This window comes from Armigeres subalbatus, chromosome 2 (genome assembly GCF_024139115.2).
Source record: "Armigeres subalbatus isolate Guangzhou_Male chromosome 2, GZ_Asu_2, whole genome shotgun sequence".
Taxonomy (NCBI): Eukaryota; Metazoa; Arthropoda; class Insecta; order Diptera; family Culicidae; genus Armigeres; species Armigeres subalbatus.
The window spans coordinates 135,663,823-135,675,615 of NC_085140.1; the positions used below are offsets into that span (position 1 = coordinate 135,663,823).

General features: G+C 38.6%; 1 long non-coding RNA gene across 1 annotated transcript; it reads left to right on the forward strand.

The window, feature by feature from the left end:
* The first annotated feature begins 492 nt into the window (after positions 1-492).
* Positions 493-1,321, forward strand: LOC134215166 (uncharacterized). The gene is made up of 3 exons (XR_009980052.1): positions 493-678; positions 786-1,003; positions 1,147-1,321. It is a non-coding gene; the product is annotated as an uncharacterized LOC134215166 (long non-coding RNA).
* Positions 1,322-11,793: the final 10,472 nt, after the last annotated feature.

Sequence of the window (11,793 nt, forward strand, 5' to 3'; positions counted from 1 at the left end):
TAAAATGCTACACAGAAAAAACAAACATTGATTACAATAAAAATGTCGTATTCTACAATTGAAAAGTGTTTAATTTTGTTAATTTTGAAAGTTAGATTGCTTACAGTAAAAGTAATGTGTTTGATTTGAAAGTGTTTTTTACTTGTTAAAAGTGTAAATTTAAAAGTTTCCACTCTGAACTTAAGAATTGTAGAAGTGTCAAATCATCTGGCACAAACGGCACAAAATGAAAAAAATAAGAAAATTTCACTGCACTATGGATGCCGGAAACGATACGAGACCAAAAAATGTCTCCGATTAATTTTCTTACTATAATAATACAGCATAAGATTATAGAAAGGTCGGAATAATTCTTATTGCATTTTAGGCTTGATTTTAGGGCATTTTTAGTTTTATGTAGATATATTTAATATGAAATGTTCATGTGAGCTATATATCTTTTTGGCCACCTGTTATTTTACTATTCGCCCATAGTTCAGACGAGGTGGCTCGCACTGTTGTGGACATCGCCATGTTTATTTACATTATTTACCTTTCGCGCGCGAGAAAAATTTGTCTGGTTGGCCGAGTTCGCATTGCGTTTTAGAAAGTCCAGTTACGATGGCCTCTGTTCTGTTCCGTGGCTCGCTCCTGGCGAATAATATGAAAAAAACAGCCGATTTAAGGACCGTTCTTATGGTAAGTAAATTGAATTTATTCTGATTTCTTATGAATGTCCAGTAGTCCGGAGTGTATCTTTAGACATTCGATAGAATCTTATGACGACTTTTGTTGTTTAATTGCAGAAACGGCAGAAACGTCCCGCCGAACAATTTAATTCGCTTCCTGGGACGATAAAGGAAGATTTCGGCCCCGAATGACCCACACTACAGGGGAGAAAAAAAAACACCAATTTCAGGGCCGCCGCGCAGAAGTTGAAAATCCACCGGGTGGTCGAATGCCCGAACAAAGATAGCATGAAAGTGGCAGTGGAAATCGGCACTGATCATCACGAAATACAAAGGTAGGTGACATTTTTTAAACAAGAATATGAAGTGTTGTAGATACTGGAGCTCACGCTTCGTTACTTTAGTGAGCAAAAATTGGGAATTGAAGCACCTGAGTCGGTTGACAATATTTAAGACATTTTTCTTTCTTTTTTTTTAGATAACCGACAATGAATTCATGGCGCAAAACCCACAGATGGATACGATGTTCTCCCTCATCCTGGCTACGGACCGAATCCTATGCTGGAATGTACAAAGAGCCACCGTGTTGTAAGAGATGTTGCGATTTACAACTAGTGAAAAAATACATGCGATCATGGAATAAAATTATAAGCTGTTCATTGCGATTTGTTTATTTTAATTAAAAAATTGAAAGATAAAGGGTATACGAGAGGGGGCTAGAAGTAAACCTTTAATTGAAAAATTAGTCTTTTCTGAATAAAAATATGTTACTATATTTTCTACAGTGCGTACATTTTCATCTGACAGTTCTACAATTTAGTTTTGAAAGTTCAAACTTTTAATTTTAGAGCGTCATACAACTTTGAACCATGATTGTTGCAAATAGTTGGCGTACTTTTATTTTGACCATACGGGACTCTCTACGAAAAAGAACCAACGCAACTTTTTAAATTTACCAATGGTTTTTTTAATTCTATCAATGATTTTTCTTTCTGTGTAGATAAGAGCAAGATTATCGGGCGCGAGTATTAGTCGTTCAGCAACGTAGTGTCACAACTTGACACTTTTACCGATTACTACTAAACGTGCTGTTAAACCAAAAGCGCAACTGACAGGTGACCAAATTTGGTTAGTGCGCTGCTATTTAATGGATCTGTAAAACGTCAAACGTCACTAGTGCGGAATACAGCAACCAAATTGATAGCCGAAAACAGTGACTGGTACGAAAAAGAGTGACTAAACTTAGATAACAGTGCAGTGCGGGTGATCAAAATAATCACGCCCGGTAATGATGCTCTAAATGAAGAAAGCAGAACAATATAATTTTATGAAAATTTAAATTTTCACGATCGAAAATCATCGAATTTTGCGATAATCGAATATCCGCGCGAAATGTAATCGGTGCAATATGAACGGAGCTTTAAACTTCATGAACAGCACTAGCGCCACGCCAACAAACGGTAGCTGCAAGAACTAGCGATTGTTTCACGGGGTTGGTAAAAAGTAGTTTACGTACTTAATTTGTCGTGTCATACGCAATAAAGAGGAGAAACAGACGATCCAAAAAAGTAAGTAACAGTTTGCTTTTCGTGCACTGCTTTCTTTGGCAATGCAATAATGGCAAGGATTTCGAAGGTGTAAATTTGTTTCGGTGATTAACACATCAAATCTTGCTACTTTTACACAAACAACTTATTCAAATGAAAGCTTAGACTTGAAATTGTGTGATTGAATCAAAATTATGTTCATAAATAGTTTATGTTTGCTGGAAAACGCAAATATTGTTGAGGGTGTTAACAACTGTCGCACCCTGCCAATGCCGTATTCTACCCTATTTCGAATTAATAGACAAAAACAAAATCCCAACAATAAAATTCATGTGAAAAAAAAACTAAAATTGGTAGATGCCAGGAGCAGATTTTGGAAGTAAGACACTTCAATCTAATAATTAGAAAAAGGCATTTTTAAGGTTCTTGTGAACAAAAAATACGCATTTGTAAGGTTTAAATTAGAAACAGACCAAAAATACTAAGCACATTTCAAACTAAAACGGTAAAAAAGCACCTTACCGTGATTAATAGAAAGCTATTGATTTGAGCTTTGTAATGAGCATAGAATCATTATGGGAACTCTTTGGCGCCTATACTTTTAGAGCACTTCAATAGAAAAAATGTGAGTATTTGAATTAAATTTGTATATAAAGTTAACTTAAGTTGAATTCTGTCACCTATATTTGACATAGGCATACTATTTAAGACCCTGTTAATGCAGTCTTGAAAAAATATTGGGGTTTGCGATCTAATTGAAGCCATACGATGCTGATCTAAACGCTTTGTCAAACAGCTTTTTTAATTAGAAATCAACACTCATGTTCAATTAAAAATGATGTAACAAAGTCAAAACTCAACAGAACTTCTTCAAATTTTGAATTTGAACCACATAAGTATTCTGTAAAATGAGAAAAATATAATTCCGACCGAAATACGAATTTCGATTTTTGAGGTTTTGGCTGCCTTCGAACCATTGTGTGCACAGGTACCTGTGGGGGTGTTAAAAATAAAGATGGAAAATAACAGATTCAAAATATTTTCGAGGTAATGGGCTTTCGAGGTAATTGATTTCGGAGTAGAGTAGTGGCTTTCGGAGTACTGGTATTTGGAGTATTGGCTTTCGGAGTAGGGGAGTGGAACGCTAAGCTGTAGTTCTTCCAATACTATTCACCGGGCCAGGAATTTTCTGCTCGAGATTCTATCACTCCAGTGCGTCATTTATTTCAAACTTACGAATTGCTCTGCTCACGAGTTTGTGCTACCGAATTAAGGAAGCTATACACACGGTAAAGGGTTTATTCGTAGTAAATGGTAAACACAAAATTGTCCATAAACACAAATTTGGTCACTTATCCAATTTTGCTAAACTTGTAGGAATAAAAGGTCTACTAATAAGCTATGATTTGTGTTCTTTGTTTCATTCGATTTCTTCTCGAGAATACCATACATATTCAGATAGGTTACTATTTTTATCCGCATGTGTATACTTGACTTTAATTCAACTCAATTTTTTTCAATAATAGTGAAGCCCATATTAATTGATTTTGTACTTAAAGATCAACAGTTGCTCATTTGTTGTTATGGTTCTGATCTGCCGCATTATCCACCCTCTCTGGTTCCCATCGGGCACCGGATATTTGAGGTGCTAGAAAAACACTTTTTTATCTAATTGGTGCGCTGATTCGATACCCGATCACACCATGTTTGTGCACTGTGGTGATTGTTGGTTTAGGTTAGTTTATCATTTTTATTCACACCATCTTCCCTCGATTGTGTAAATACAGTTGATGCCTAGTGTTTGCTCCTACTGAACGGCGTCCTCCCAATAGAATACGTACTGAACTTTTTCAACCTCTGTTACTAGAATCGTCGTTTGAAATTGTGACTTGGGCTTACCGCCTTAATGTATGGTGCAATGTTTAAAAGAGGAAGGATGATAATTGCCAGCAATCATTAATATAAATTACGATCGTTAAATTTTCACCCTGCTGCAAGACCAAAATTCAGCGTACTTTTTAGTTTTCTTAGTATGACATTACATAAGTGCTGTCCATAGACCACGTGGACTTTTTTTTTTGGTCAGTTTTAGGTACCTCTCTCCCCTAGCGTGAACAATTCTTTATACACATTTTCAAAATTGAATATGAATCGTGGACATTTTCCATGGGCCCATAAACTGTTAACGTAGCATATGGACAGCCCTAAGCAGCAGTAGTAGTCAGTGGACACTCCCACATATTAAAGCCGAAATGAACTTTTAATGCAAATGCAAATGCTCTAGTACAACAATTGCCTCAGATGGACGAGATTTGCGGTTTTGAATTATTGTTTAGCTTCAAAGTAATATAGCGGCATTAATATTGTATTGAATTGTAAAACATCGTGCGCTCATATACGCTAAATATATCCCACAAGAATGCATGCTCAATTGTAGCGAATAGCAGAGTCGGAAAACTCTTGACAATACATACATATACCCCATTTAACACCTCTTCCCCTTGGAGAAAATTTGCTCAATCTAATTTCTGTGCAAATTGGTGTTTGTTTGCATTCCTGAGTGGAGACACGTTGCTTCCTTGATATTTGTACGACAACGACCGGGAACTTTTAATAAAACTAAACCTGACAACCACTGTCAGCAGGATTAAATTTAAATGCATTTCACAAAACTTTAAAATAATATGCTTTCACATTTAATTAATTCTTGCTGGTTTCCACCCTTCCAGCGGAAACCCATCACCATGAGTATCTACACTCTACAGTTGAGTCGAGAGAGAGGCTGGTGTCTACTAGAAGTGGCTCCTGCTCCAATGCGATGAAGAGGAAAGCAGTTACTTTTTGCAAATACTGTAACGAAGATGTATCACCAAATGCTCATGAGAGTGTTGTGTCGCAGAACACGATCTGAGAACTGTCCTTTTTATAAAGAGGATACTTTGTATTTTCGATATTCTTTTTACCATTACTTTTACGATTATAATCAAATTAGAAATCGGCTTTTGCTTTTCTCGCATACAACAACCGAATTACTACTAATTTGAAGAAGTCTCGTAACCTTCATATGGAGTGAGAGTGAGTATTTATTATTGTCTGACACCTTCCCGTATGCTTCAACAGCAACTACAGTGTGGATGTGTATGAACCAAACCTGAGAAAAGTTTATTCGAAAACAAATCGACAGAGGTTCTTCGTAGCTTAGTGAGGAAGCACCTGTTTAGCACACTGGGGTCGTAGATTCAAACATTACTGGAAGAAAGTGGTTACATCCAATACTTTTTTGGTATTGGATCTGTCAAATAATGTGCATATGATCATCAAATTTTCAATCATTGTAAACTATTCTAACTAAAGTACATCTCGGAGTTGGGAAGAGGCCATAAGTGAGAATAAGGAAATGCCAAACTAGTGGCAGCAAAAAATCGGATCGTTTCGAAAGGACACTAGCACACGACATAAGTGAAGCATAGTAAGCCAGGAAAGGAAGTTAGCAAGTCTGATCGTTCATATCAAAAACTGTCGTCAAAAACATGCTTCCGTTGTGGTCGTCTATAGGAACCAAAACACGCCAGTCTCCAAACTGGATATCGAAGACCAAAAGCCATCAAATGAAGACAGTCGAAGGCAAGGATGTTATCGATCATTTAGTAATTTGCGTTCGATCATTTAGTAGTTTGTCAACAAATTCAGCTTTTGGAATGAGTCAATGACAAACTACTAAATGATCGAACGCGAATTACTAAATGATCGATATCATCCTTAGTCGGAGGTAATAGTGTGGCTGAGATGTTTGAACCCATAGAAGTGTTGAATCCAAGCATAGTTGAAGTCCCTACCGATTCAGTTTAATCAACATTGTCGTTATCGGGAAGCAATTAATTCGGATGATCAGAATCCGACGAACATTCGTCAATACTTGAGCAATAACTATAATAGTTAGTTAGATAACTAGTTAGATTTTTCTGTCATTGTAAGAAATATTCTTTGGTTTTATAATACTGAAAAGCAGGTTAGGAGTTTTGAAAAACAAATGGAGATCCAGAAAGGATTATAGTATCAAATGAAAGGCACATGAGTTCCAGGTATTTTGAAGGTAATTCTAAGATATCTTGAAGATACATGAGATTCTACGTGATTTTCTACGAAGTTACAGTCATAGTTTTAAAATTTTATGGTTATGCATAGTAAGATTCCGAAAAAAAATCTGAACCCATTTCACTTGAAATAATGCAAACAGTTTTTATAAAGAGTAAGTCCTGTTGTTTTTTAATCAACAGTTTTATTTTTCTCTGTTCAGAAATAAGTTCTTCGACTGTAAGGTCGAAACAGAGATATCTTTGTATAGCAAAATTTAGTAGCAAAAATAAAAAGCTTCTTAGGAATTCGATCACCTTTTAAGATTTTCGAAATAATGATCGTTTCTCGCAATTTCATTGGTCGGATTTGTGTACATGTGCTCATTTTGATGTAGTTCTAAAATGCTTCAGTCTTTTTGACGCAGGACTACGTCTGTCTTTTCTATACTGGGGTACACTATGCGATTGCGGAAATCGGAGACCGTCACGAAAAATGATAGACTTTGAACGTTAATATCTCAGCCGTTTCTCGATGGATGACATTTTTGGATTATTCGATCAAGGATGTGTCGACAGATTTTTAACTATTTATTATTGAAAATAGGCAAACAATTTAGGAATAGTAAAACAACCAATCCCGTGAGACATCAAAATCAGGCATCTTGCGGATTTAGATCTAATCCTCAGTTCGAAAAAGATTTCACGCAGAGCGGACGCAGTGGAGCGGAAACAGCAGCACGATGGCACTGACAGCATTTTCAACGAAAAATCGCATTGATGGTGGTCGTCGGCGTCGGTTGTCATCATTCAACCTCAACGAACCAGCATTTTATGTGAAGAAAGGGTTGATTACTAAAATGTCGTCAGTTGCGATCCCGCGTGATGCAGTGGCGATGCTGAAAACTCATTTCAAATGAAGGCTTCTTACTGAAAAGTCATCGAGTTTGGTTGCAGTTAGTTATTGGAAAAGAGCATTGGGGAAAGAAAACTTGGATCTTCTCAAGACCAGCATTTTCTGGCATTGCGTAAAACATTACATAAGTGCTGTCCATAGACCATGTGGACTTTTCTGGTCAGTTTAAGGTACCTCTCTCCCCTAGCGTGAACAATTCTTTATACACATTTTCAAAATTGAATATGAATCGTGGACATTTTCCGTACCCCCTCTCCCATAAACTGTTAACGTAGTATACGGACAACCCTAAGCAGCAGTAGTAGTCAGTGGACACTCCCACATATTAAAGCCGAAATGAACTTTTAATAGTAGGACCAGATACAAATGCTCTAGTACAGCGGTTCTTAACCTTTTTCATGGCAGATACCCCTTCGAACTTTTGCATTATTTGAGGTACCCACAACTTTTTGGTGTGAATGAAAATAAGCATAACTAAAAATGGACCTGAATACTAACGGCATATATCCCTAATGGCTCTCCATAAAGTTGTAATTTTTATTATTTCGTGCAACTTTCCAATTCACATTAAGTTATATCATCAAGCTTCCAACAGAACTATTGGAGACTTCTAAGCCTCGAACCACTTGAAAGTAGGCTTCCGAGCCTCTTGAAATGAGGCTTCTGAACCATTTAAAAGAATGTTTCCGAGCCCTTGAAAGGAAGTTTCTGAGCCTCTTAAAAGGACCTTCCCGAGCCTCTTAAAGAGAGCCTTTTGAGCTTTTTGTAAGAAGGTTTTCAACCTCTTACCGACCAAGCCTCTTGAAAAAAGGCGGCCAGGCCACTTAAAACGAGGTTTCTGGGCCTTTTGAAAGTAGGTTTCCGGGCCTCTTGAAATGAGACTTCCGGGCCACTTGAAGAAGGCATCCGAGCCTCTTGAAGGGAGGCTTCCAAGCCTCTTGAAGGAAGCCTTCCGAGCATCTTGAACGGAGGCTTCTTCCGAGCATCTTGAAAGGAGGCTTTCAAGCCTCTTGATAGGAGGCTTCCAAACCTTATGATAGGAGGCGTCCGGGCTCCTTAAAACGAGGCTTCCGGATCTTTTGGAAGGAGGCTTCCGGGCCTCTTGAAAGGAGGCTCTTAGAAGTAGGCTCACGAGCCTCTAAAGGGAGCCTTTCAAGAAAGGAACCCTTTGAAAGGAACCTTCCGAGGCTCTTGAAATGAGGCCCCCAGGCCTCTGAAAACGATGCTTCCAGACATCTTGAAAGGAGTCGTCCAAGCCTCTTGAAAGGCGGCCTTCGAGTAGCTTGGAAGAACGCTTCCGAGAAGCGTAGAAAGATGCTGCTAATCCTCTTGCAGCGAAAAAAAACCGTCATGCCCCTCAAACGAAGGCTTAATTCCCTTAAATTCTAGATTTTAGTTAAGAAGCATATTCTTAAAATATTCTACAACATTTTGTTTCGATTTCGAAATAGACTGCATAGAAGGTTTTTTTTTCGAATTTGTGCATTCGTTCAAGCTTTTGTAATCGTAGCCCTTGGTTATGGAGATCAGGATTCAATCGGCTTCGCTATGCATATTATGTACAAGATAAAGTTTTGAAATAAAAAATACACAATTATCAGAACATTATAAATATTTTTGATTGGAATTGTACTAAGTCCGCCATTACGCATTTTTGTCCGAGGTACCCCCTGGGGCTAGCAAAGTACCCCCAGGGGTACATGTACCCCAGGTTGAGAACCGCTGCTCTAGTACAACAATTGCCTCAGATGGACGAGATATGCGTTTTTTTACTCATTTCAAATAGAGGCTTCTTACTGAAAAGTCATCGAGTTTGGTTGCAGTTAGTTATTGGAAAAGAGCATTGGGGAAAGAAAACTTGGATCTTCTCAAGACCAGCATTTTCTGGAAAGGTGGCATCGTTATGATTTCATCCATTCGAACAAATTTATTGCCTCATCTCCCTTCGACGCGCGCTTGTGATTCTGCTACTGAAAGGAAACTTTCTGTCCCGCCAAACGATTAAGTTTTGCACTTTGAAGAAAATGAATCCGGATTAACCTTCTTTTGTATAAAATGGCGAACCGGTAAAACAAATCGATTTCATTTCCAATGACTAACAGAAACAAAATCAAATACTAGCACTTAGCAGAATCAAAACCAAAAAGCTTGCCAAAAAGTTCACTTTCTGCAGACGACAGCCAAATCGATAAAGACTCATAACCAAATTCAGTATCTTGTGAGAAAATTTAACATGATGCTTTGAATTTCCAGTCCCTCGCATACTTCGGGACCGCTCTCTGTAAAATCCCGATCAAAATGGCTCTCACGCATTGGAAAACAGCTTTCTTGTATCTTATGAAGCAATCCCATTAGCCTCGCCCTTTCGTTAATCGTTATGAGTGCACATCATATTTACACCCATATCAGATCACAAAGGGGCGGGGCTTATGGGCTTACTTTATTGAATACTAGAAAGCTGCTTTCAGACGCCCGCGAGCCATTTTGATCGGGATTCTGTAGAGAGCAGTCGAACAAGATTTCACGCAGAGCGAACGCAGGGAAGCTGACTCAGCAGCACGAAGGCTCTGGTAGAGGTTTCAACGGAAAACCATCGCATTGGCGGTGGCGTCTGTAGCGATCCCGTAGCGAAAACTCCACGAGTGGGCGTCGGACAATAAGCTTAGCTTTGACTGACTACACATATCTATGGTTGCTATTCAGTGATTGACCAGAATCAGTGAAATTGCACAAAGAATAAACTGAATGATTGACTAGGATTGTTCAAGCATTCCCAGTGTGCAAGTTTCAGTGACTCAAATTTTCGAATGACCAATAACGGCGCCAGGCACGGCCTTGTAGTCAGTTAGGAATAGGAAAGGAATATTAGTAGGTAATTTTTGCTATTTGAAGACCTTGTTAACCTCTGCGTCTCCCCAAAAACACAGGAAGGATTATCAGTTAGTGGGTAGGCATCGTTGGATCTGGATTCACTCTGATAAGCGATACGACCGTGCCATTCTTTATACACTGTGATTTTACCTAACCGTTCGAAACAAGAGAAATCACGCACTGAACTGATATTTATTACCGTCCGCGCAATGCAGAACACAATATTTCGGCCGATCGCGCCATTGTTCTGCTGTCCGAAACAAGAGAAATCACGCACTCCCACGAGTGGGCGTCGGACAATAACAGCACGAAGTGAAAATCCAACGCAAGGTCCTGACAAGCGTTTGGTTATTTATTGCAAAGGCGCATTCGGGACATAACATTGGTACTTTTTAAGAACAGCATTTTCTGAGCAGAAAAAGTTAATTGCAAAAATAGACTGTTTCAGTGGCATTGGCATTTGGTTGCTGTTAGTGATTCCAACCATTCAAACAAATTTATTGCATCATCCCCTCCGTTGAGGGCTTGTGATCTTGCTACCGAAGGGTAACTTTTTGTCGTCGCCAAACGATTAAGTTTGCACTTTCAAGAAAATTTATCTCGGATTGACCTTCTTTGTGTAAATGGGGGCCTGGAAAAACACGATTTCATTTCCAATGACCAACATAAACAAAAAAATATGCTTGCCAGAAAATTTCACTTTCCGCCAACGACAGCCAAAAACGATGAAGACGCCATTTTAGTGGAAAATTTCGTTTAGCTGCTTTAGTGTTTGAAATGGCACATTATTAAAAATAAAGGATTTTTTCAGAATCGTCATTGTCGTTTAAACGGATAAATTTGAAAACTTGAGCCGAATATTATGTTTATCTGGGTGAAGATCTCTTCTTGGATAAACTGTTTAAGTCCTGAAAAGGACTGTGTGTAATTTATTTTTGAAGTTCCTCTCACTTTGCCACCGGTGCCATAGAAGACGATACATGTACGCTTCCATCGCGGGCGGAAACCAAATGTTGCAAATAAATATATTTGCGCTTGGTTTCGCGCCACTTCTGATTCTGCTTATTTTTCCTTTATTTCGGACATTTTTGAGTATGGTGTCTTCTAGGATTGTGATGTCATCCACTGAAAGCCAGTCGAGTGGCTCGAGTCATGTTAATCCCTTCTCCACCGTTGGAGACTGAAAGGCCATTCAACTGGGAGCTACTTTTCGGCTTCTTTATTACATCTGAACATACAGGGGTTAGACAAAAAGGTTGAGATAGGCAAAAATTAGTCGAAGTTCAAATCAGCATAACTTTGCGTAGAATGATCCGATTTTGATCAAACAGGGACAATCGGACGCGGAAACTCTTCTAGTATACAGGCCCTATGCGAAACCTCTGATTGGCCCTTGAACACCGGTGGTGTTCCGGGTTTTCCAAGGGTATGTTAAAAATGCATTTTTCTGCTGCTTGTCATTTCATATGACGTTTACTGCCATCATGTTTTATGCTTTCCCCAGAAACTAGAGCTAATATGCTGACCAATGCTGGCTGCAGATCGAAAATCCGTTAGATATACGCAGAGATATGGCCATTTTCGTGAAAACGGTTCGGAATTGGTCATACTCCCTGAACAAATGTCACTTTCGCAGAACTTCCGGAACCTGTTACAAATTGGCCAAAGAGTCTTACAGTCCTCAAAATATATCTCTAATAAAGATCTTATATTCATCG